The sequence below is a fragment of the Trichosurus vulpecula genome, chromosome 3 (assembly GCF_011100635.1).
Source record: "Trichosurus vulpecula isolate mTriVul1 chromosome 3, mTriVul1.pri, whole genome shotgun sequence".
NCBI lineage: Eukaryota > Metazoa > Chordata > Mammalia > Diprotodontia > Phalangeridae > Trichosurus > Trichosurus vulpecula.
In genome coordinates this window covers 408,767,756-408,794,782 of record NC_050575.1, presented here as the reverse complement: position 1 = coordinate 408,794,782, position 27,027 = coordinate 408,767,756, and the positions used below count along the sequence as shown (strand labels likewise).

Genomic DNA, 27,027 nt, shown 5'->3' with positions numbered 1-27,027 from the left:
ATTGTTAACTAAGATATTTGGGTTATTTTTAACACTAAAACCTAAAAATGGTATTTGATTTTTGTGTATATGTATGTATGGAAAGGAGGGGATGAAGCCTTATCTGCATTGGTTCTGCTCATTAAGAGCAGTTCTCAGGGTAGTCAAAAGGCACAGCCCACAGCAGTTCTAAGGGTAGATGGGGTGGAGAGGAAGCCCCTTCTCAGGTTTCTTCTCAATGCCTCTGATTTTATAAACTGCTGAAAATGGTTGTATGGATTATGGCGATCCAATGAACTTGGCTTGCTGAGAATTTGCAAGTATATAGAAATGATGTCTAAGGGTGGGCTTTTACAGCAGAACAAACTTTAAATTTGAGATGTAAGTCCTGGTAAATTTTCCCCTAAGCTGTAATTAGTGAAACTTGCTGTTTGATGTAAAACCTTATAGGCCCATAACTGATTTTGAATTGTCTAATGAATGATAATAATCCATCAATAAATCAACAGTCAATAATCCACCATCTGAGAGAAATGCCACAAACTACTCAGAGAAAATGTGATATAGGTGGAGGTCTGCATCTAGAAGAAATGAAATACCAGTTTTAACCTCATTCTAAGATGGGATCCTGCTGGCTCAGTTTCCCCATTGTGTTCCTTTCAAAAAGAATGTCACCTACCTGGCTATGAGGTGCAATTGCTACTGCATGGTTGGAAAACTGAATTATCTGAATTCAAAAAGAGCAAAGGATGGTTTATATTATATTTGATATAATCACATCACTGCTTTATCCTTTTCTACCAAATTTCTATAATTTGAACAAATGGACAAAGATAGACGTATAATGCATGAGTGTGAGATCTTGCTGGTTTTACCTGTATATGAAGTCAAACAACAAATTTACTCCAACAACTAGGTAAATCAATACTCAGGCAGTGGCTGCCACTGTCGGTGCCCTGGGGTTGGGGCTGGGCCTGGGGCTAGGGTGGGACAACCCTCCCCTCTTCCCTCTCCCCCTGACTTTCAAAGTTGTCTTTGGCATTTGTGCAGTGAGAAGTCTGGAAACTGCCACAGCTGCCAGTGATTCAGTGCCCTGAGCCCTGCTCCAATCCCATCTGTGCTGGCGTTGCCCATGCTGGGCTGTGCTCCACTCAGAGCCTGGTGCAATAGACACTTCCTGTCAGTCTTTCAGGTTGTCTTGGGCTGGAAATTTGCTTCACTCTGCCATACAAAATGCTTCTGATGCTGTAGAATTTGTTTAACTTCTTACAGGTATTTCAAGGGGTTTAGAGGAAGAGCTCTATCAGGCCCCTGCTTCTATTCCATCATCTGTGCTCCACCACCCCCCTCCCCCACCTTTCTTTGTTTTCCCCGATTCTGACATCATTTTTAAATTCCCCAGTACTTGGACTCTGCACATTGAATCTGCTGGTCAGATTTGGGTATTCCAGACTATGAGCCATTCACCTATGGTTGATAGCAAAGAGTGGGCACCAGCCCATGTCCCCCCATCTTCCCTTGGATGCAGCCTGTGCTCAGTTCCAGTCAACTTCCTCTCTGGGACCCCCTTGAGGCAGATACAGCTGCAAGTATGGCCCTTGCCAGCGGGAAGCAGTTTGAGAAGCTGAGACTTTGGCCCTTACCCCAAAAGATATTGGGTCCCATTTGTTTGAGGATGGAGTAATATGGTGCTGATGAACCCCTAAAATACCATGTCCTTGAATTCAAAGCAACCCATCCCTGAATTTTCCCATACATTTCAGCAGCCCAGATCACTGGCATCTGGCATACCCTTCTTTAGGATTGTGATTTAAAGTGACATTTTCCAATCCAGTGGCCACTTTTGAGGTTTCAGAATTTGCTTGCATATTGAGTGCAGCATTTTATTTTTTCTTTTGTGAAAAAATTCAAATTTTATTTTTTTCCAATTACATGCAAGAACAATATTTAAACCATTTTGAAAAAAAAATTTGAGTTGCAAATTCTTTCCTTCCCTCTTCCCTTTACTCTGGAATCGTGATGTGAAACTGTGTATGTGCAATACAAGATGTTTGTATGCCCAATGCCAGCAAAGGGTTCCTTATGACCTCCTTCTGACCAGTTATCCTACCCCTTTACTATCAGTAAGCTGAGAGCTCTCTAAGGTGCTGCTGTTGCCTTGTTGAGGAGTGGCCTTCACCACACTGTGTCCAAGTCCAATCACTGTCACTTTTCCTGTGGCCTCCTAAGTTGTCTTGGGCTGGAAAAGTGTTTCATCCTGACTTTTTGTTAGTTCTTCTCCAGAATAGAATTCAAAGCATCATTTAAAGTTGTTTTGAGCATCTGGGAGAGTTTAGGTGTGTTTCTGGCCTTACATGGGCTATCATGGCTCCACCTCCCTTCTTAAAGTCATAAATGTAGTCTTTACTTAATGACACTATAAATTTCTGCAGACTGGAAAAAAAAATTGTTGCCCTCTTGTATGTCTTTTGTCTGCCTACCCAACTTGACCAGAGTTAGGAAAAGAGGGAGAGACTCTTTTTGAAGGCTTTGCAAGTTGTGCAGAAAAGTGTTCATTTTCACCCTATTTGCTTGTCTGATCTGGCTACAGTATATTTAGATTTACCAAGACACAAACCACCTCCTGTAGGAGTCCCAGGAAGTCCCTTTGACTGTCCAGAGCCATGGATTGTGTATGACCATCAACCCAGGAGCCTCTTATATGGTTGGTTGCTCCTTTCCATTACCCCCTCAGGCTGGGTGGAGCAGGAGCAAGCATGGGAGGTTGGCTAGATAGAAATGGCAGGGCCTCTTACAACATATGAGCAGCTGATTTTTCACATGATGGTTCTGCTCTGCCTGAAGTCTATCAGGGGAATCCCTTCCTTATCACCATGAATTATTGGGTCACAAAAATCATTGAATGACTAGTTTCTTCATTGCCATATGCAGTAGCCTGAACATAGGCTAATACATACATATAGGTGTTGTACAGGAGATCAAAAAATTTCCCCAAATTATCCCAGTTTTCATAGCCTTGATCAAACACCTCTGATTTCTTCACTTCACCAAACATTTTCCCCCAGTGGACATAATATTGATGCAAGTTCATTTCTTAATTCTGAAGACAATTCTGTATTTGAGAAGATCCAAATATCTTCCTTCACAGTTTATGAGCTTATTTCCTCCTTTTTGGGTTTTGCAACCTGGTGGGATAGCATGATTTATTTTCCCTTATTTCACCATTCTGGTATAATTAGACACAAAATTTAACCTTTACCAGTGACCTCCATATGCCAGAGAAAGAACATCTCTGTGGAGCACATTCATAAGGTTTCCTCCTAGTATGTACTGAGAAAGGAACTTATAATTTTCATATTAATCAATATGATATGTGTAATGAATATACTAATAATTTATTTTTTTCAAGAGGTGCCTGTCTGACTTGGGAGTCAGAGCTCACAATGCAGCTTGAATTGATTAATCAAAAGTCTGACAAGGGTCACGATCCCTGGAACTTAAGTTAATCAAAGATTGTACAACCTGTGCCTCTTACAGAAATCTGATTATCTCCTTTAGGGAAGGTGGTCACCATCCCCAAAGACATGACTCCAAAACTGTTGTGTTGTGGGACTTGTGGCTTTTTCATAGGAAACCACTAAAAGAATGTTTGTAATCTACCTTTCCCTCTCTTTCCCCAGATAAAACTTAAACATAAAACCTATGCTTTTAGTTCAGCTAAGTGAACATTCCTCACTCTGACACTGATTAATTAAACAACTTGATTACTGGCACTCCAGTTTCTAGGCCTGCTTTGTGTGGCTCCAAGGATTCTCAGGTTAGAAGACTGGCTCAGTAAAAATCCTGTTAACAGAATCCTCTGAAGGGAGAATAAGAGATGATTTCTGGCTGAAGGCCTTCTTCACACTGAGTCCATGAATGGCTTGTATGCAGAATTTTCTGATCTCTATAAAGCTCTATACTCCATTTACATGCCTCTCCTCAATCATATCAGTGATCAGATTTACATCTTACATGAGTGCTCTGATGAGAAAAGAGGCTGACTTTTGCCTGAAGGCTTTACCACAGGGATTGTATTTTCTCAGGTGTGGATTCTCTGATATTCAACTAGACAGGAGATGACTCTAACAGCCTTTCCACATTAATTACATTCATATGGGTATTCTCCAGTGTGCCTTGTCTGATGTACTCTAAGGCTGGCACTCGTAAAAGTTTTACCACAGTGATTACATTCAAAAGGCTTCTCCCCAGTTTGGATTCTCTGATGTTCAGCAAGTCTTGAGCTGACTCTGAAGGCCTCTCCACACTGATTACATTCAAAAGGTGGATCATTAATGCGATACACTTACCAGCTGGTATGAATATGCAGGCACATTTGTCAGTGTGAATCACGAAATATACCAGACTGTCTTCCTCAAAGATGAAAGCAAGATATTTATGCGCTTCTCTTTCACTCCTACTAGCTGCTCTCTCTGTCTGCTGTCTCTCCCAACTCTGCCTCACCCACTCTTCCTGTTCCACATGTTCAGCAAGTTCCTCTACCATAGGCTCCATGCGACTCAGACTCAGGTCACATAGGCCTATTAATGAAGAGGAGATCTTCCTATTCCATTAACAGTACAAAAGATTTCTCCCCCTTGTGGATTCGCTGATGTACTCTGAGATAGGCCCTCAGTGTAAAAGCCTTTCCACACTGATTACATTCATAAGGTTTCTCCCCAGTGTGGATTTTCTGATGATTAACAAGGGTAGAGCTGTCTCTAAAAGCCTTTCCACACTGATTACATTCAAAAGGTTTGTCTCCGGTGTGGATTCTCCAGTGTACTCTAAGGTTGGCCCTGTGTGCAAAAGCTTTACCGCACTGATTACATTCACAAGTTTTTTCTCCAGTGTGGATTCTCTCACGTTTAACTAGACTGGAACTCTAAAAGCCTTTCTGATGGGGTGCTAGTGCTTGGACCCTAATTCTAACAGCCTCTGCTTGGGTGCCTGTGCCAGAACTCCAATTCAAAAACACATCTAGTTCTCAAAATATATTCAGTCCCAGGATGTTTCTCTCTTGCTAAAGGTTAGCATGTCCCAACTTATCTCTGCTTCTTCCTTTGCACACTGTCATAACCATATTTATTATTCACTGACCTTTCTAATATGTATCCCAGACATAGTATTTTGTTTAACAAGGTACTAGATGAGAAACTGTTCCCTTTAGCCCCGACTGGTGTTTCACAGTAAAAACCACACCCCTAACAACTGTGCTGTGGGCTATTTCCTACAGAACTCTGGGTAATATGCCTGTGCAGTAGATACTAAACATGCGTGTTCCTGTAAGAACTAACTGCTCCTTAACCACTCCCTAATACCACCCCAAAACACCTGACAGATTTCATCCCTAAATCTTGTACTTAAACTTTCCCTGTAGCCCTGTATGCTTGCAGGTTCTCCAAGAACCCTTGCCCGCTGTAAAGCGTAATAAATCTTTGCCTCCTTGACTTAAATAATGCTTGGGTCTGAAAATTCATTCCAGGCAGCCCCACCCTGGGAACATTGGTTTGGAATCCCTCCATTCCTGGGTTTCATTTCCCCCTCTACATTTCCACATTGGTGATATTCACAAGGTTTCTCTCCAGTGTGGATTCTCTGATGTATGGTAAGATTGGCACTCTGTGTAAAAGCCTTTCCACACTGATTACATTCATAAGGTTTCTCTCCAGTGTGGATTTTTTTTTCTCCTTTTTTTTAATTTAATATATTTTTCAGCATTGATTTTCACAAGAGTTTGAATTACAAATTTTCTCCCCATTTCTACCCTCCCCCCCACTCCAAGATGGCGTATATTCTGGTTGCCCTATTCCCCAGTCAGCCCTCCTTTCTGTCACCCCACTCCCCTCCCATCCCCTTTTCCCTTCCTTTCTTGTAGGGCAAGATAAATTTCTATGCCCCATTGCCTGTATATCTTATTTTCTAGTTGCATGCAAAAACTTCCCCCATCTGCCCTCCCTTCTATCATCCCCCCCCTTTTTTTATCTTCTTCCTCCTTTTTTTCCTGTGGGGTAAGATACCCAATTGCGTATGTCTGGTATTCCCTCCTCAGGTCAAATCTGATGAGAGCAAGATTCATGATTCCCCCTCATCTGACTTCTCTTCCCTTCCTACCGAACTGCTTTTTCTTGTCACTTTTATGTGAGATAATTTACCCCATTCTATCTCTCCCTATCTCCCTCTCTCAATATAGTCCTCTCTCATCCCTTAATTTGATTTTATTTCTTTCAGATATCTTCATCTTCAACTCACCCTGTGCTCGCTCTCTCTCTCTCTCTACATATATATATATATATACACATATCTATACACACATACATATATACATACACACTCACATATACATATATATACATAAACATATATACATATATATGCATATTCCCTTCAGCTACCCTAATACTGAGGTCTTATGAATCATACACATCATCTTTCCATGTAGGAATGTAAACAGAACAGTTCAACTTTAGTAAGTCCCTTGCAATTTCTTTTTCTTGTTCTTTTTCTTGATTACCTTTTCATGCTTCTCTTGATTCTTGTGTTTGAAAGTCAAATTTTCTATTCAGCTCTGGTCTTTTCACTGAGAAAGCTTGAAAGTCCTCTATTTTATTGAAAGTCCACATTTTGCCTTGGACCATGATACTCAGTTTTACTGGGTAGGTGATTCTTGGTTTTAATCCTAGCTCCATTGACCTCCGGAATATCATATTCCAAGCCCTTCAATCCAGTGTGGATTTTCTGATGTCTAATTAGACAAGAGCTAACACCAAAAGCCTTTCCACATTGATTACATTCAAAAGGTTTCTCTCCAGTGTGGATTCTCTGATGTGTAACTAGACTGGACCTGACTCTAAAAGCCTTTCCACATTGATTACATTCACAAAGTTTCTCTCCAGTGTGTATTCTCTGATGTACGGTAAGATGGGCCTTCAATGTAAAGGCCTTTCCACACTGATTACATTCATAATGTTTCTCTCCAGTGTGGATTTTCTGATGTACGGTAAGATGGGCCCTCTGTGTAAAAGTCTTTCCACATTGATTACATTCATAAGGCTTCTCTCCTGTGTGGATTCTCTGATGATTGGTAAGACGGGCCCTTAGTGTAAAGGCCTTTCCACACTGATTACATTCATAAGGTTTCTCTCCACTGTGGATTCTCTGGTGTTCAACAAGCCAGGAGTTGCTTCTGAAGGCCTTTCCACACTTCCTACATTCATAAGGTTTTTCTCCAGTGTGGATTCTCTGATGTAGGGCAAGATTGGCCCTCTGTGTAAAAGCCTTTCCACATTGATTACATTCATAAGGTTTCTCTCCAGTGTGGATTCTCTGATGTGTAACTAGACTGGACCTGTGTCTAAAAGCCTTTCCACACTGATTACATTCAAAAGGTTTCTCTCCAGTGTGGATTCTCTGATGTTTAACTAGACTGGACCTGTCTCTAAAAGCCTTTCCACATTGATTACATTCACAAAGTTTCTCTCCAGTGTGGATTCTCTGATGTATGGTAAGATGGGCCCTCAATGTAAAGGCCTTTCCACACTGATTACATTCATAAGGCTTCTCTCCTGTGTGGATTCTCTGATGTTTGTTAAGATAGGACCTCAACGTAAAGGCCTTTCCACACTGATTACATTCATAAGGTTTCTCTCCAGTGTGGATTTTCTGATGTCTAATTAGACCAGAGCTAACACTAAAAGTCTTTCCACATTGATTACATTCATAAGTTTTCTCTCCAGTGTGGATTCTCTGATGTTTAGCAAGACTGGAGCAGAGTCTAACAGCCTTTCCACACTGATTACATTTATAAGGTTTTTCTCCACTGTGGATTCCCAGATGAAGAGTACAGATTTCTCTCCAAGTGAAGTCACAGGGACCATCACCCATGAATCTTTGCTCCTGACTTTCTTCCACAGAAAGGCTTAGGACTGTAGGAGTCTTCTTCACTTCAAGTCTGATCTCTCCTACTAAAAGGAACAAGCAAGAAAACATATATACACAGACACCTCTATAATTATATCCCCTTCCCTTCCTTGGCAGAACATAAACTCCTTCACGTTGTCTTTCCCCAGGCAAAGAGGAAGGCCTTCAAACTTCAAAACTCTTCAAATGGGCAGAACCAATTATTTCAAAATGCCATTAGCTCACATCCCAGGGACGATTTAGTTTACAAAGAGCTTCACTGATGGTTACACTGGATCCCCACAACAAATCTGACAGAAGCAGAGTGTTCTTATCACATTTGAAACTGCCACAATGAAACCATCAGAGAACCCCCACAAACTTTCCACAAAAACCAAGGCCATGAGCTCAGAATGGCTCAGTGTTTTGACTCAAAAATCGCAAATCTGAGAAAAGGATGTAAAACCTGTGACTTAGTATGCTCTGTCCACAGTACTAGAAATGTTCCTTCAACTCAATTTTCTTTTTCACTTTCATCATTTGCACTTTCAATCCTTTCTTCACAGATATTATGCCATTTGGTGTACACATACTAAGTATCCAAATTATTTCTTGATCTCTCTTATTTGTAATATAATGTAATGTCCCTAGTACCAACTTTTTTTTTACCTGTTGCAGTATTTGAGGTGACATGAAAAATAACAGTACTGTTCTTTGTATTTACATAAAACATAAAAGATATTGTTCCAGTCTATTTAATTTTTTTCAAAAAGAATTTTTTTATTTTTTGCAAGGCAATCAGGATCAAGGGATTCGTCCAGGGTCTCACAGCTAGTAAGTGCCAAGTGTTTCTGGCTGGATTTGAACTCAGATCCTCCTGATTCCAGGGCCAGTACTCTATCAACTATACCACTTAGATACCCCTTGGCCTATTAACTTATTTTGATGGTGATTACATATTTCCTTTTTTTACAAAAAAAATTGCTCTAAATGCCTCTGATTTCTACAATAAAAATAAAATCCTTGTAATAAAAACTTTACATGTATAACCCACATATGATTGCTTACCATCTCATGAAAGGGAGAGGGGAAGGACTGAGGGAATTTTGAATTTTAAATTTAATCAATATTTAAAAATTATTTAATATCCCATAGGGGAAAATTAAGCATCATATTAAAAAATAAAATCTGTTTGTACTAAAAAAAATCTGCCTAATAAACATACCTTTAAAAATGCATGGCATTTCCCATGTCTGAAAATTTGTGTCTCATACACAAATTTGGGTATATCTTCCTTTTGTAAGAAAGTGGACAGTACGCTTCAGTATAAGTCCTCTTGAATCCCTTTCCCACTTAAGGGTTCACAAAGCCCCTGGAGGTTCTAGACAGTTGTGCAAAGGATTTGAATTCAAAATTTGTCAGTGGCACCTAAAATAGTATATAATTGCCCAATTTTGAAGCTAAGATATTTATCCTCTGGGACAACAACCATGTGTATTTGTAATGGCTAGCAAAGTGGGATTTTTTGTTTTGCCCTTTTTCTTTTGGAGATCTAGTTCTTGTCAGCATTAAGGTAATCAAGGGCCTTTCATTGAGGCTTGCCTATGTCTGAATTAAGAGTCTTTGATAACCTGCTTAAGTTACAAGAAACCCTAGGGCACAAGAGTTTAAATCACATGTTTGTGATATCCTCTGCGGGCTGACCCTGAAGAAGTATATATAGACTCCGAGGTTAGCATTTTGCTTTGGGTGCTTGCTCATTGGAGGAGAGTTTCTGTGATTTTGCCTGATGATATTCTGGGTACCCATTAAGTAGCCCCCTGGCTTTGAAAACCCAGATGTTGGTGCTTCTCCCTCTGTTAACCATGTACGTATTGCTATGGTCAGACAAAAGCCTGTCTGTTGATCTGTGTTATTTGCTCTGTTTATATAATTTGTTTGAAATTTCTGTTTGTATTTGCTCTTAAGTTCAGGTTGCTGCCTTTTTCCCCTGGACTCAGTGAATGATAGGTGTATGTTTAATTAAAGTAACATTGCTAACCCTTTCAAGTTGCCTTCCTAAGAAAAGCAGATCAAAGAACCTATGCTAGCAGCCCCGCTGTGTGCTGGTGTTACTGGCCTTACACCTCCACAGCAGCTGCAAGCAACATTGTTGTTACAGCATACTTCAACCAAAGATTCTTTCTGCAGTGATTCCAAATCATAATGGTCAGGCATATAATGGTTTTGGGGTTCATGCCATGAGAACACTCTGACTGCTTCCGACTACGAGAAAAATATTCTTTCTATTTCTGAACTCAACATCAAATTATTTCCAAATTTCATGAAGGTTGGACATTCACATATAAATGATGATGGGTATACACAGACCTCACTGGCTGGCTGCCACTGTACCAGAGAAGTCTTCTCATTCCTGGGTTACCTTGTAATCACATCTCATCAAAGCTGTAATTACCAGAGCAAGATATTACTCAGGTTTGCATTGGTGCAGCAGACATAACAGGCTCTTTGAACCCATAATTACTATGCATGCACAGTAGAGGCCACAATGAAACCATCCTGGACTCCCCAAAACCTTTCTACAAAAAACAACCTTAAAGTGCTCCTCATTACAATGCTAAGGTTGTTTTCTGATTTGAACCTTCATTATTTACCTCCCTGTCAGCTTCTCAAAGGAACTGTTTGGTAACACAGATTAGCCATTCAATACAGTTTCAATGAAAGTGTAGTAGATTTTCCATTGGTAGAAAAAAGAAAGTTATGTCTGAAGAAATTCTATCCTTACAAAGGGGGTTTTAAATATAAAAATTGTATGAAAAAAATCTGTGCAACTGACCTTCAAGTACATTTATCATTTAATACATTACTTGTCATGAGCAATTAGAAAAATACATCTTTAGAAGAGTAACCATCAATTCATTTTATCGAATGGTTAGGAAACAAAAAAAGAAAAAGAATTTCCATCATTTGGGATTGTCTTAGATTATTGCATTGCTCAGAAAAGTTAAGTCACTCACAGTTCTTCATCAGACAATATTGCTGTTGCTATGTACAATGTTCCGGTGGTTCGGTTCACTTCACTATACATCAGTTCATGTAAGTTTTCCAGGGTTTTCTGATATCCTCATGCTTGTCATTTCTTATGGCACAATAATGTTCCATTCCACTCGTATGTCAAAGCTTGTTTAGCCTTTCCCAATAGATGAGCATCCCCTTAATTTCTAATTCTTTTCCCCACAAAAAGAGGTACAATAAATATTTTTGTGAAAATAGGTCCTTGTCCCTTTTTTTGGATGTATTTGGCATCGACTATAGATGTTAACTATTATTTTTATCACTATGATTTTGATTTAGATTATCCCCCCCCCCAATTCTTCTTCTCAGACTGTTAATATCCCCACTCCTTGTATTCTCTCATTTCCCTCTTGAACTAAATGTATTTCCATTTCAAAAGTCTCTTTATCAAGTAGATCAACTAAGAATGAGGTTCTTCTGTTCCTCCTTCTCCAACTATCTCCATGTTTTCATACTATACTGGGAGCTCCCTGATATCAGAGACTTTCTTTTGCCTTTCTTTGCACCCTCAGAGCTTAGCAAAGTGCCTAAAACTCAAGGTGCTTAGTCTTTACAGACTGCCTGACTGGGCCCAGTGCTGACAACAGGTTCCAGACTCTAACCCAATTCCTGCATTCTGGTCTTTCTCCTAGGTTGTCAAATGCATGTTCTCACTTCCATCATGGTTCTCTTTTTCTTGCGCCTACTCATCTCTAAGTAGTTGCCTTTGTTAGGTTCTAACCATGGTTCAAACTGACCAAACACAGCATTGAAGATCAGAAAGGCTCCTGAAGGGTCTCATACCAGGGGACACCTTTAAGTCTCCACCTCCCAGCTCCCAAATGGAGGTGGTCGTCACCTCCATGAACCTGGTTAATGATTCTCCAAGAGTGGGACAGAGACTGAGCCAAAGAGATCAAGAAAGGAACTTGGGTTGATGATTTGTGCAAAGCTTAGCCCTCGATTACATCCAAGTAAGGCATTGGCCTTCACTGCTATTCATCATGCTGGATAAGAGTGAGAAAATCATGAAACCAAGCTGCCTGGGTCCACTACAGAAGTAGGCTGCACAACCTCAGCTGGACCCTCATGGTGACAAGGCAATCCTTTGACATCTCCCTAACTCTCTATGCCACTTACCACTACAGCTTTTCCAAATCTTTTCCTTCATCCCCAAAGCTCACTTATGGCTTGTTCTCTTCCCCACAGCCCACTCATCCACACCTTCTTGTTTAAGAACTTGGCCCTGCTATTTCATGGAAAAAGCTGGACATTTATCAAGAGCTATCTTATTCTCCTTATCTTACAGTACTCGTTACTCAGCCTCCTTTTCCTTTTTTGCCTCAGTATCAGATAAAAAGGTCATCCTTTTCTTGCTGAAGCAAATCATTCTATGTGTGCAAATAATCCCATTCTATCCCTCATCTACCTTGGTGCCTTCTTCCCCTAGAATCTGCATTTTTTCACTAATTTTCACTGTCTCCCACATTAAGGATTTCTTTCCTTGTGTTACAAATAAAACCATTTCTCTCTTATCTCCATTTCAGGGCCAAATAGCCTTATACAACTGGTGTCTCCAACTCCTTTCCTTTGCTTTCTTTGAAACTCTCTGGAGTCTGGCTCCTAACTTAACTATTTTACTGAAACCTATTTCTCTAAAATTAGCAACAATCCTGAAATTGCTAAACTCGATGGCCATTTCTTGATGCTCATTCTTCTTCACCTCTCTACAGGCTCTGGCACTGTCAGTCACCCCTTTTTCTTGATACTCTCCTGTCAAAATTGTAGTGACACTACTCTCGCCTGGTCCTCCTTTTACCACATGCAAAATGAAACTCATTCTCTTTCCCACAAACCTCCCATCTGTCTACATTCCTAATGGTATCTGAGGCATCCTCAACAATCCAGGCTCAGAGATGAAGTGTCATGCAGTTGTCATCGACTCTCACACATTCAGTCTCCTGACCCCATATTCACTCTGGAGAAAAGTCCTGGGATTCCACTTGTGTGACATCTCTCTTCTATACCCCCTTCTCTCCCAGCACCTTCACTGTCTTGGTTCAAGTCCCAATCGCCTCACACCGGAGGAATTTAAGAGACTGCTGGTTGTTCTGGCTGCCTCATCTCCCCCCAGTCCAGTCAATCCTCAACCCAGCTGTCAAGTTCATCTTCCTAAAGCTCTCATCTGTCACCCCCCCCCCCACTCAACAGACTCCTCTGACTCCCCAGTAAAAGGATCCAATGTAAAATCCTCCCTTGGGCTGTTAAACCCTCTATCACCTCTGCTTCTCCTACTCTTCCAGTCTTTTTTAACCCTGTTTCCACCCCCCCACTGCCACCCCCATATATGCTATAATCCAGTGGTATGCGCCTCCTTTCTCTTCTGTGAACAGGACACTCCACCTCCTGACTCCCTGGGTTTTTCTCACTATCCCTTTGGCCTAGAAAGCTCATCCTGGCTTCCCTGAGGCCCCAGCTAGAGCCTACCTTCCACAACAAGCCTTTCCCAGTATTGCCCACTTTAGGGCCTTCCCTCTCTTGCCCAGCTCCAATTTAACCTGTCAATACTGACTTTCTACACAGTTGTTGGACTGTTCACCAGACTGTGAAATCCAGGAGTGCTGAGGATGTCCCTTGCATCTCTTTATGACCCCAGGGCTTAGCAAATGGCCTGGCATGCAGCAAGATCTTAATAAATGTTGGTAGGTTTGAAGAAGGTCTAAGAAAGAGCTCATATTGGAGCATCTAATCCCCTTTGGCACTTTCAGGAGATTTCATTCCTCAAATTCCAAATAGCAGCTTCTTATAAGATGATAAATCTATCCCTGGAAGGGAGCTGAAAGGCAATGGAGTCTAACCCCCCAGGAAAACACTGCTTATAAAAAATCTGAAAAAGAATTCCAAGGCAGGCCTTCCTGCCCCCAAATCTAGCACTTCCTTCACCACAACACAGAGCAGCCTCTCATAATCACAGCTCTCATATACCTGATTTCACCACACTCACCTGGAAAGAGGCTCCTCAGGCCTTCTTGCTCTAGCATGCATGCTGCTTCCTTTTGCTCAAAATAGGAGATCACATCTTCTCTGGGAACTGGAACTCCTGGGCATGGGGAATCAGGGATGAGCACGGAGAGAAACTTGGAATTTAGTTCTCTTTAGGGAAAGGGGTATGGACACAGAGCTTCTCCATTTTGAGGATCAGTCCATTCCGGTCACACATAGGAGTCTGTACTGGCCCATTAGTGCTTGTGATGCAAGTAAGTAGAATGTGTCGTACAACCTCTTGTGAGAAACCCTCTGCCTCCTATCCTGTTATGCTCCACTCTGGCAGAAACTCCTAGACCCAAAACTGGGTAAAAAGGTCGTTGTGTCAGATCAACCTCAAGCCCAAGCAACAGGGACCCTGATGAATCATCCTTTGCCCAGTCCCCCTACCTGGCTCCTCACTCCCTGAAACCTATATAAACCTTGTGTGCTGTTCATTCAGGGGTGTTTACCTCCTTGGGTGAGAGTCTGCAAACTCAACCTGGTTAGTCCAAATTCTATTTCTTAGTCAGTCTCAGTTATTCCTGGCATCCAGAGGGACATACAAGCAAGGATCCCAGGGTAGTTCCCAGGAAGCCTGTGGATAGTTCCCATAGCATTAATTTTGGGGTGTTTGGGGAGAGGTCTGGGAGAAAATCTTCGAACCACTTTGGAGTCAGAGAATTTGATCTTGTGCACCTTCTTCATGAAAGAATGGACTCAATGCATAGTTTCCATTGGCTAGAAATCAGAGGCAGCTGGTATTGCAGTGGGGAAGAGTTCTGGTCCTGGAGTCAGGAATGCTTGGCTTTAAATACAGCCTCAGACAGTTACTAGCTGTGCGCCCCTGGAGAAGTCACTCAACCTCTGTTTGCCTCAGTTTCCCACATGTAAAATGGGCATAATAATATCACCCAACCTGGAAGGTTATTATGAGGATGAAGTGACATAATATTGTACAGAAAGCCCTTGGCCCAGGAGATGGCAAATAGCAGGTGAATGTAAATGCTCATTCCCCTTCATTTCCTTTCCCACCATCTGTGCTGAAAGTTTAGGGCAACATGAAGGAAGATTAAGGACAAACCTCCTACACCAGCCACAAGTGAGTGCTATAAACTACCAATGTAGGCTTGTTAAATAGAAGATTATTCCAAATATTAGGCCAATCCCCCAGTAGGAGTTCTTGTAAGGAAAAGCTGCCTGAGCAGTTTTCAGAGATTTGGCAACAAAATTCATGTGAGATAGAGGTTAGACCAAATAACTCCCGAGATTAGTTCCATGTCTGAGATTCTTCCACACTGATTAGAACTCTGACCTGAAGCTACCTAGGATTGGTAAGAGACTGCGTCAGGAGCAAGAAAAGAAACCCTCAGCTTCCTATCACACAACGCAAAGACTTTTTGTAGGAAAACCAGGTAGCATGAGGAGTCTGTCTCTTGAACACAGGAGATATACACTTTTCTCTAATAATTGATAGATGCTCCAAAGTCTGCATACCAGGGAATAAAGATATTCCATTTGATTGCAGACTCAGAATGAGAAGGGAAGTGTCCTTACCCAGGGAGAGCAGGTTCTGGGCATTCTCCACCATGACCTCCTTGTACAAGTCCTTCTGAGGATGGTCCAAAAGGTCCCACTCCTCCTGGGTAAAGTCCATAGCCACGTCCTTAAATGTCACTGTCTCCTAAAATCATCAAAAGTTATAGAATGTAGAGGTGAAAGATACTTCAGGGTTAAATAGTCCACTCCCCATTGATTTACAGGAGGAAATCGAAGCCCAGAAAAGGGAGTTGCCCAAGGACCATACCCTTTATGTGTCAGTCACCTTTTGAAACCAGTCAGGAAGATCCTGATGGAACTTTGAGACAAGGATTATATATCATTAGTCGGAATGTCTTATTATAGGTGTCTTCTTGCTGAATCAGGGAGAAAATGTATATTCTATGTGTGAGGTAGGTTCATCACTGGAGGAAAAAGAGAGAGGGGGTAATGTGAAATTGCTTCCTCTTCACAACTGGTGTAAGTAATATATTCTAAAGAAAATGAGAAGATGGCAGGTAACTGCATTCTGGGGAAAAAATGAACCCTAAATATGACCACTGAAAAGAGAATAAAGTTACAGAAAAGGTCTAGTTTGTTTCCTGAATGGCCGAAATAAAGTCTTATCTGGAAGAAAATATGAAGATATTCATCAGAATTTGGACTGCATTGAGCGGCATGAGACGGTTCCCAGCAAGTGAAGCAGACTATCTGTTATTACACTGAGGGCTTGAGGTCACTCTGGCTATGAGGCTCTTATAGACAAAACAGCTTATGCCTTTGCTGTCTTTCCTTCATAGCACATATTCCTTAATTACATAATTACTTTGTAATAAGAGTAATTATGATGGAGAAAAGCAAGCTAGGTGGAACAGTAGAAAGAGCACTGGGCTTAGAATCAGGAAGACTCATCTTTATCCGTCCAAATACGGCCTCAGAAGTGTATTAGCTGTGTGACCCTGGGCCAGTTACTTCACCTTGTTTGTCTCAGTACCCTCATCTGTAAAACGAACCGGAGAAGGAAATGTCAATCTACTCCAGCATCTTTGCCAAGAAAAGCCCTAATGGGTCTTACTAAGTGTTGAGTGTGAATGAAATGACTGAACGACAACAATGATGAACAAGGTAGCTTCCTTTATTGCTTAAAAAAAAGGCCGTATTTCATTGACTTGAGTTTTCTTTGAGCTAATTCATCAGAAAAGCTTAGCCAGTTTCTTTATGACAAATAAATGACCCTAACAGTCCCCTAGAACTCTAGAAATTTGGGTGAACGAGAGTCAAAAGAATGAGTTAAGGGGCCAAGTGTTGGGCTCTATACAGACATACCTCACACACCCACGTATGGGAGAAGTTGACCAGATCTGAGAAAAGTCTGATATTTGGAGGGGTCATCTGTATTTCCAGCCTGCCACACTCACATAATATATTTGGCCAGTAAGTTTGGAATCTGATGCTCTTCCATTTCAATCAGAAACATAGGGTCCCCTCAATCAGGCATCCCGATGTTTGGGAAAATCCTGAGGCTGTGCCAACTCATTTTTCATCATTCTGATTTCTTCTTTAAAACATCTGATTTAGGGTCTATTTGTAATCCATGTTTCACCTTTCAGTTCTTTATTCTACTGATTTACTTCAGAGCAATTGAGGAATTTGTTGCTCTTGTACATTTCTTGAGATTCCCAAGAATTTCCAGATCTTTTCTTTCCTCTAGGGTCCCCTCAGTCAGTCATTTTTCACTTCAGTGTTAGACATGGAGAGGATTCTGAGAAGATGGCAGAGTAGATCAGAAAATTTCAAGCTCTCAAGAATTTTCTCCACCAAAGACATACAATAGTGCCTCAGGGAGAACACAGAAAAATGAAAATGAATGATAGTACTGGCAGAACATTGGTCACCAGGAGACAATCAGAGAAGATCTGAAGAAAAATTCCAGGATGAGTTTTAGTCCCTGTGAAGAGAAAGCACTTCCAGGCTAGGTCCCTGGTCAGCTTAAAGAACATGCAGCAAGCCCTGGGGTCAGCTGGGTTGGGAGGCTGCCCCAGCCCCAGGAATTTTTACTCCTGGGACAGTGAAGGGAGTTGGGTGTCTCAGCCTGGGAAGATCAATGGAACCTGTGCCGACAAGGAAATCCAAACTCAGCTGTGCCGAAGAGACCCTTACAGGGGCCAGAAGGTATCAGGACACATCTTGTGAGTGCAGAAGCAGTGGGGCTGTGGGTACTTATAGGAGGCTGGAGGTTTTGGTTTGGGTTTGAGGTCAGAAGGGACAACTGAAGGAGGATCTGATGCCAGAGGCATCATAGCCCTACCCCAGGACTAGAGGTAATTACAAAAATTAAACCATTACAAAAAAATGCACAGCCAGAGGACAAAGAATCCAGCCATAGGGAGTTACTATGTGAGTAGAGAAGACCAGGGTTATTCTTCAGAGGAGGCTACTGAAACCAATAATGTCAAATACTCACCTGCCAAAAAGAATTTATGGAAGAACTCAAACAGGACTTTAAAAATCAAATGAGAAAGGTTGAGGGAAAAACTAAAAAGAAAAATAAGAACAATGTAAGGAAAACAAGATTATGAAAAGAAAGTCAACCAATTAGAAAAAGAGATCTAGAATCTTTTTTAAATTACTTCATTTTTAGTTTTCAAAATTCACTTCCATACATTTTAAATTTTTTCCACCTTCCTCCCATCTGCCCTCCACAAGACGGCTTGAAATCTGATATAAGCTCTACATGTACATTCACATCAGTCATGTTGTATAGATGAGTAAGAATGAATGAGAGGAACCATGAAAGAAAAAAGAAAACAAAACAAAAAAAGAGAACAGTCTGCTTCAACTCTGCATTCAGACTCCATATTTCTTTCTCTGGATGTGGATGGCATTTTGCATTATGTGTCTTTTGGAGTTGTTTAGGTGCTTGCATTACTGAGAAGAGTTAAGTCTATCAAAGTCAGTCATCACACAACATGGCTGTTATTGTGTACAATGTTCTCCTGGTTCTGCTCACTTCACTTAGCATCAGTTCATATTACGTCTTTCCAGGTTTTTCTTAAGTCTTCCTGCTCATCATTTCTTATAGCACAATAGTATTCCATTACATTCATATACCACAACTTGTTCAGCCATTCCCTAACTATTGGGCACACCCTCACTTTCCAGTTCTTGGCCACCACAAAAAAAGCTGCTATGAATATTTTTTGTACATGTGGGTCCTCCTCCCATTTTATGGGAGGTGCAGAATCTTAAGGAAGAAAATGACTCCTTGAACATCCGAATTAGGCAAGGGGAAGCCAGCGAAGTTATAGTTTGTTCTTATTTTATTCTTTTAAGCTATTTACTCTAGAAGTAGGAAAGGAACAAAGTACACAAGCAACCCCCAAAACAGTCTGGTGTACTGGACCACAGGTACATTCAGAGTCCAGGGGAAAGAGGGCCCATGCTTAGACCTCACATGGCCAATGGGTAATATGAAGCTTCTGCATGAATGGAAATTCTCCTTTCCCAGAGTCCCCAGAACGTTCCCCTAGCATATACCTCTTTGTTGGGTTTCAGAGGTTAGACTTCTGTGTGGTTCTGAAGTTGCCATTTCTTGATGTGTCCAGCTCTTGGCTCCCAATTGTAGAGACAAAAGAAAATGATCCTCTTTAAAGCCTTGAGGAAGATGGGGAAGAAAAAAGTTCTATTTCATGGATAATAAATAGGGTTTTTTTTCCTATTAGAAAAAAATCCTTCTTCTTTTGCTGTCAACCCCAACCTCACTGAAAATGAACTGAAAAGCCAAACCCCTGTTAAGTATAATCACGTATAGCCCAATTTCACATTGGCCACATCCAAAACTTTCATTCTGGGCTGAGTGCTTCACTTAAATCAAAAGGAGAGGCAGGTGGCATATTTGATTAGTCCTCTAGAATAGTGGCAGATCACTACACACATCAGGATTCCCAGGTTTTTCAAGGTAATCTTTACAACACTGTCTCCATGTAAACCGTGTTCCTCCTGCTGTTCCCTTTGGTATGCATCAGTTCCTACACATCTTCCCAGACTACTCTAAAACCACCCCTTCATCACTTCTTAGAGCCCAACAGGACTCCATCACATTTCTGTAATATCACTTGACTGCAGTATTTAACTTAAAGCCAGTCTCTATGCCCTCTTGGAGGAGTATCTGGGCTGAGCTTCTGTTCTCCTGGGTCCTCCTGCTCTCTTGGCCATATTGAATGCTGCCTCACTCCAGAATCTCAAGGACAGCTCAGGCTGGGGACCTGCAAGCTTTCAGTGCTCCTCAAGTGGTCTCATCTGTGGCAAAGTTGATGGAGGCTTCCTATGCCCCAGTGAGATCCTAGTTCTGCAGGCTCCTGATCTGGTTTTCAGTCTTCTTACCAACAGTAAACCTAGTGAACTGGGCCACTATCAGCCAACTGGCAAGCTCTGCAGGTCCCATGTTAGACTGTGATTCCTGCCCTGGTGATTCTTGTGCATGCTTCAGGCAGGGCTAGGAGCTGGGACTGAGCCCCTGCTCCCATTCTGAGATCTCAGCCACACCAACGATAGATTCTGAACCTGCTTTTCCCTATGTATTCCAAACAGACTCTCCAACTGCTCCTGACCCCCAAAGGCTGCCTCGAATCCCAGGTCCTCACGAATCCAATCCAGGACTTGTTAACTGGGAACCAAGATGTCAGTTGGCACCTGGTGCAGGTCACATGGGTCCACCAGCTAGGTTCCACCCACTGCTCCTCATACTCTCCCCCCAAGCTGGGCCTGCCATCCAATGTCCAGCCCACGCTGCAGTGGAATTACAAGGCAGGAATCCCAAAATAAAGAGAAACTTACAATTCTGCTCCTCTGAGCCAGCCAGCAGAGCTCATTAGTTGGCCAGCAGGCAGAGAGCCCGGCAGCAGTCCATTCTTACATCGACTGAAATCCAGGTCAGAAACTTGGAGAGCTCAGAGCAGGAGGGCAAGAATCTGATTTTGTTCTGGATCAGACCACTTTGGGAACACTGAGAGCTCATAGGCCTCTGTCTTGCCCCCAGAATAAGACAACCCTCAGGACCTGAGTAAACACCCAAAAGAGCAGCCCAGACATTCCCTCCAAGGTGCGCAGAGGAAGTAGGCTGAAAAAAATGAGCCAACAAAAAAGAACGTCACCATAACCAATGGTTATGGTAGCAAAAGAAAAAAATTGGAGACAAATACAGAAGAGTGATTCATATCTACAAGCGCTGCCTCCAAAAAACAAAGCTTGGGCACAAATTCAACCAAAATTTCTAGAAGCGGTGAAGAAAGGTCAACATGTTTCTAAATGGAATGAGAGCAGTCAAGGGGAAAAGAAATGGCAAATAAATGAGTGGTGTGGAAGAAAGAATCAAGGAGTTAACAGCATGGCAGAAGACATACAAAACCACGGCCAAGCAACAAACCCTCTAAAACAGAAGCCACAAGGCAATAACAGATATTAAAAGAAATGCAAAAGGTTGAAAAAAATGTCAGTTATCCCATAGAAAAAAACAAATCAAAAAGAGAATGAGGGAAAATTTAAATAACATTGGGCCTATCTGAACGCCATATAAAAAAGAGCTTCAATAGGAGATCTCAAGAAATCTCAAAACTGCCCAGGTATCTTACCACCAGAAGAGAAAGTCAAAATAAACCACAGATCACTTCCTGAAAGAAATCTCTGAATGAAAACTCCTAGGAACACCATTACCAAAAACACTGAGCTAACAGATGAATGAGAAAAATATAGCGAGCAGTTAGAAAAAAACAAAAATAAAAACAAAAACAAAAAGCAATTCAAGTACTAGGGAGCCACAGGATCACACAATTTGGCAATAACAATAATTAAGGAGCACAGAGCTTGGAATAGGATATGCTAGAAGGTAAAAGACACGGTCTTATAACCAAGAGTCATTTACCCAACAAAACTGAGTGTAATCATATGAGGGGAAATGACCCTTAAGGAAAGGACTTCCAAGCATTCTTGACGAAAAGACCATGACTGCAGAGACCTTTTGGAGTTCGAATACAACTTTTATTTAAATACGCAGAGGTGATATGTCTTCTCTGATCTCTCTCAGGGCTTATAGAGGGAATCAAATGAGATAAGACCTTGGAGGATTTCTGTTCTGTCTTGATCTTCAGGAAAAGACAGAAAGAGAGGCAGAGGAATACACTAAGGTGGGTGGATGGAAAGGAAGGTTAGGAAATATTATCTCACAGAATGATGGGGTACAAGTAGACATCTATACAAAGAAGGAGGTAGGGCCAGCTAGGTGGTGCAGTGAGTAGAGCACCAGCCCTGAAGTCAGGAGGACCTGAGTTCAAATCTGGCCTCAGACACTTGACACACTTACTAGCTGTGTGACCTTGGGCAAGTCACTTAACCCCAATTGCCCTGCCTTCCCCCCTCCAAAAAAGAAAGGAAAAAAAAAAAACAAAGAAGGAGGTAGCAGTGGGTGGAAACATCTGATGCCTAAACCTCAATCCTCTAGTCAAAGGAAGGAAGAAAACAAACAGCACAGAGTTCTGTACAGAAAAACATTTTACTTACTAGGGAAAAGGAGGGAAGGGAGAGAAAGGGGAAGGAGAATTAGAAGGAAGGTAGATTATGGGTGGAATTATGCCTAAACAAAACATATTCAAGTTTTATAAATTTTATAATTCTTTTTGAGGTGGGAAAGAGAGAATCTGAAAGACTATTCATAAATGGGGTATAGATGAATCAATTTAACAAATGTAATGGAATACTACTGCAGTGACCTTGAATTAGCATAGTGACTAACCAAGACTCCAGAGAGCCCATGACAAAGAAACATGCTGCTTACCACCAAAAGGGAAGGATTCAGGGAGAGAATAAGAAATATTTTTTGGGCACAGGCACTGTGGATTTTTTTTTCATACTGACTATACATGGTGTGTAATGTGTTTTGTTTTTCTTGTGTTCTCAATGTGGGAGAGGTGGCGGGGGGGGAGGATGATTAGGTGGACTTTGGCTGATAAAAATGCATGTATTCATATGTGTCTATAAACACACTGGAAATCTGATCAACGCAATGATCCATCAATCCCTGGGGAATCATGATGATGTGTTGCTTCCCTCTTGATAGAGACTTGTTACTCAAAGTACCGGCTGAGAGAATTTTCTTTAGCTATAACCATTGAGAAATTCTGTTTAGCTCGACTACATACAGTCTTGTAATAGAAGCTAGTTTTTCTTGCTTTCTCAATGGCGGAAGGAGGAGCATGTGGCAGAAAAGGAAGGGAGAGAGAGCTAATCTCTGATATAAAAGAATGTGAACTGACAAATGAGGTAAAAAAATGTTTTGCCCAAAATATTCCTAACTACATAAGTAAAAATGTGATAGGAATAATGATGCCTAACTTTCAGGGCCGGTTGCGAGGGCCAAGTGAGATATGGGTCAGGTGCTTAACTCAGTGCCTGGCACATGAAAGTCAAAGCACGTGAAACCAGGGTCCTTCAGATATGACAGATTTCCCCAAATGGCACACTGCCACACTTTGCACTGCTACTCAGATAGGCTCCCACATGGAGGTGTGGGAAGCTTTGTCCACCCAAGCTAAAATACTGTGGAATCCATATTGAATGTCATTTTTATGGTATACTTAAATAAAGTTCCTTTTGCTTGTTGAATGACCTAGGAGTGTCTGATTTTTGCTTAACACCTAAAATGAGCATTGGCTTGAATCATTTCCATCCATTATTCCCTTCCCAGGTCAATCTAGGACCTGCTCCAGCCTATACCAGACTGAGATTTTCCAAGAAGCTGTCTGAGGTACCTTGAAACACTAAGTTGACTCTGTCAACCTTCCTTTTCCCCTTATTGCTCTCATGGTCTCTGCCAGTGCCTAGCACAGCACACATGGTAGACCAAATTATCTCACCAGGAAGGCAATTTGTACAGTAATATGGTATGTGCGGAAGCTAGTCCTGGTGCCCAGGACCAACAGAGGCAAGGGTCAGAATCCCAGGAGCCTCTTTTAAACAGTAGAGAAGCTGTCCATTATTCAATCACTGTGCCAGGGCAGGTCTTAGAAACACAGGAGCAGCAGGATGGCCCCAGAGCAGTCTGTACAGGAGATCTTGGGCTTGTATATCTAGGGCCTTTCCAAATGCTCATTGACTATCCCCGAGAACTTGTGAAGAGAAGGGCTTCAGAGGGACCTGGGAAGGCTTATGTGAGCTGAGGCAGGAGGACAAGAGCTGCACCAGAACAATTTCTGCTCTGATGACAGCACAGAAAAGGACAAGAGCTGGGGGAGCCTCCAGGGCTCCGCTCCAGGTCTGCCCAGACAAGACTCAGGGTGAAAGGTTTTCCTGGACCTTCAGTCACTACAAGGGAGAGCTTGCCCACAAGAAAGATTGAGGAGGGAGAGGAACTGTGTGTAGGGGGAGGGCATGCTGGTAGGAATTAAAAGAGCAAAGATATGATTCCTGGGTAATAGGGACAAAGGAATTAAGGGGTCACCCTTGTCAGTTGGCTGTAACGAAGCAGAACTTAAAAACAAATGGGGGAGGGAGAGGTAGATGGCAAGTAGATAGAACACTGGCCATGGAGTCAGCAGGACCTGAGTTTAAACACAGCCTCAGACACCTGAGACTTTACTAGCTGTGTGACCCTGGGTAATTCACTTCACCCTGATTGCCTCACAAAAACAAACAAACAGGGAAGGGCAACATGGGCTGAGCAGGTGCAGTGTTGAAGACACCAGGGTTGTAAAGAATGGAATTAAAACACAGAAGATGAGAGCAGGGCAGTGTTGTTACTACTCTATTCAATTTCATGCCTATTTTTGTTAAGAAATGATCCATAAGGCAAGTGTCACCAGCTTCATAGACCATCCTCCATGTTTATGGACGGACTGCACTCACCTGGGCTGGGGCTCCAGTGCTCCCAGGGGCCATTCCCTCAGAATCCAGGTTCCCTGTGTAGGGAGCAAAGAAACCAAAGTGACTCCACTTTGTAAAGTTTCTCTATCTTATCCCTGGACAGTACTGACCTCAGCAACCTGCTCCCCCACCCTTTATGTCCCCACAGATGGAGCCACAGCCAAAGCTCTTTCTCACAGATGTCCCACCTAAGCACGGAGTGTCCCAATTCAAAGTCTTTCTGGTAACCATGAGATAGCTTGGAGCCACCTGGAAAGTCCTTCCCTTCTTTACCTCTGCACAGAAAAACACAGCTACCCCACCTGCAATCTTAATCCCAGGGTCCCTAGTGACAGATGGGTTCCAGATGGACAGTCTGGGAATGCTAAAGCACTATGTTCTGAGGTCTAACTGGGAGCCAGGGAGGACTCCTGGGAACCCCTGGTAAAGTTGAGGCTCAGAATCCCAAAAGGGAAAGTGGAGACAGGGAGCCATGTGCCTGGGATATGAGAGGGAAGCAGCCCAACAGCTGTGGGTCCAGACAAGTGGCCAGGAAAGAGTTTTGCTTCCTGCATCCAAGGTGGGGTCCTCAGGGCAGGCAGAATTCCTGAATCCTGGAAGCAAAGCCAGGAGCTGGGGGCAGGGAGACAGGACACTTGGGTCTGATGGAGTGCTTGAGGGCCTGTGCTGGGACCCCAATTCCAAAATCCCATCTCTCCCTAGCCTCTACACAGTGTCCCTGGCTGTTTCGCTGTCCCCCAAGGACGGCAAGCCCTAGCAAACACTTCTGTGTCTTCCGTACACAGTGGCCTGCTGCACCTTTAGGATTCATTAGTCTGACAAGGCTGTACACTGGCCCATAGAGCTATCTCCTACTCACTGACCTGTCATGGGTCTCCTGAACCATTCCTTCTGTGTCTCCTAGACTTAGACACTGGACACTCCCTACGTTTACCTTGTCTAAGTGGACATTGATGGGGGCAGCCTGGGCAATCCTCAGTCAGCCCTGACCCTTAGTGACTCAGTGGCGGTTCTGGCCTAAAATCACTCTCCCAAGTAGCCCCTTGTAACACCCCTCCTCCCCGCCACCGGGCTATTTATCGGTGAATTCTGGGTCAAAAGCCTGCAGTTGACAATAAAGGTCCCTGTTCCTTTAAGAACTGACCACTCGCGAACCTGCCCAAGCACATGGCCCGTTTTACTCTAGAACATCCGAATAAACACTGAATGTCCCCCTTAGGACCACAGGCTCCCCAAGAACTCTGGTCCCCTCACAATACACTTTGGCTAACTGGACTCTTTCAATCCTCCTTTGAGTCCCTGACCTTCTTCCCGAGGACCCCGCCCGGGACCTCCAGCCTGGGGGTTCCTGGACCTCCAGCCCAGTCCTTTCTGTTGCCCCACGTGGGGCACAGCGGGCGGTCTCCGGCCTTCTACGGTCCAGGGAAGACTGCTCTCTGCTCCACTGGAGCCGGGTGTCTCCCCTCCAGCCCCTCGGAAGGCTCGCGGGGACGTCTGGAGGCGCCTGCAGCCGGCATGGGCAGACTTCCCCTCCGGACAGGGACCATGGGGTGCATGGGAAGGTCACTCTTGTCCCCCTGGCCCGGGAAGCTGGAGCAGGGGGCGGACTACAGGGCCTCCAAGGCTCCTGGGCCCCAGCACGGGCCAGGCTCCCTGGGCAGCCCCAGATCCGCCCCAGGGGTGTCTCCGAAACAGCCGAGAACCGGCGTGTCCTTGGGCCCCGGGACCACCTCGAGGGGCAGGAGCAAAAGCCCGTCGGGAGCTCTGGGATCACGCTGCGTCACCGCTCCGACCAACTTACCACGGGGACGGGGGCCCGGCAGAGGGCCCCTGGTCCGGCTTGGAGGGCTCTTCCCCAGGACCCCGGACTGCAGGACGATGGAGGCTGCTCCTAGTGCGAGTCCCTCCGACACAGGGGACACGAGACTCGCCTGACCTGTTGGAGGATCCCCTTCTTCCAGGCCCGCGAGTTTCAGCTCAGGAAGGTCCTAAGAAGCCCGACTGTCTCCTGCCCTACAGTCAGCACTTTTTCCCGCCTTGGCAAAGCACGGGCCATACCTGGAAGCTAGCTAAGAATGTGCCTCGCCCTTACCCCCGGGCTCGCCTGCCTATTGGTCCCCTAAACATCCACTTCCGGACTCCTTTTCCCAGGAGACCCTGCGCTCTGGGGGAGCTGCTGCTCATTGGTCGAGTAGACGTCCACAGCCGGACTCGGTTTCCCCGAATCCTTGGCTCCCTAATCCTTCCCATCCAAAGGGCGGAACTTCCGTTGTACCAGACCCCAGGCTCCTAATTTATCTGTTCCCCCCCAAACTATTTCCTGTATGGGAAGCAACTGAATCCACTGGAGGAACCATTTGGGTGCATGTTCTTTTTTCAATAACTGATGTCACCCAGGTTAAGAAAAAATTCGGCCATTACTCTGACTCTTTAACAGTAATATTGACATGTAATCTTGCTGATACATGGGGCATTTCTGAGGACCTTTCACAAACAGTCCCCTTCTGAGGCCCTATGGGATATTCTTTCCTTTGGGGGATGGGCAGCCTGGTAGTGAGGATTCTGGGGAAGAGGTGAAGC

At 43.3% G+C, this 27,027-nt stretch overlaps 1 pseudogene; it reads right to left on the bottom strand.

Annotated features, from left to right (window-relative positions):
• Positions 1 to 4,120: 4,120 nt before the first annotated feature.
• On the bottom strand, positions 4,121 to 26,326 carry LOC118842772 (annotated as a pseudogene).
• Between the last annotated feature and the right edge of the window lie 701 nt (positions 26,327 to 27,027).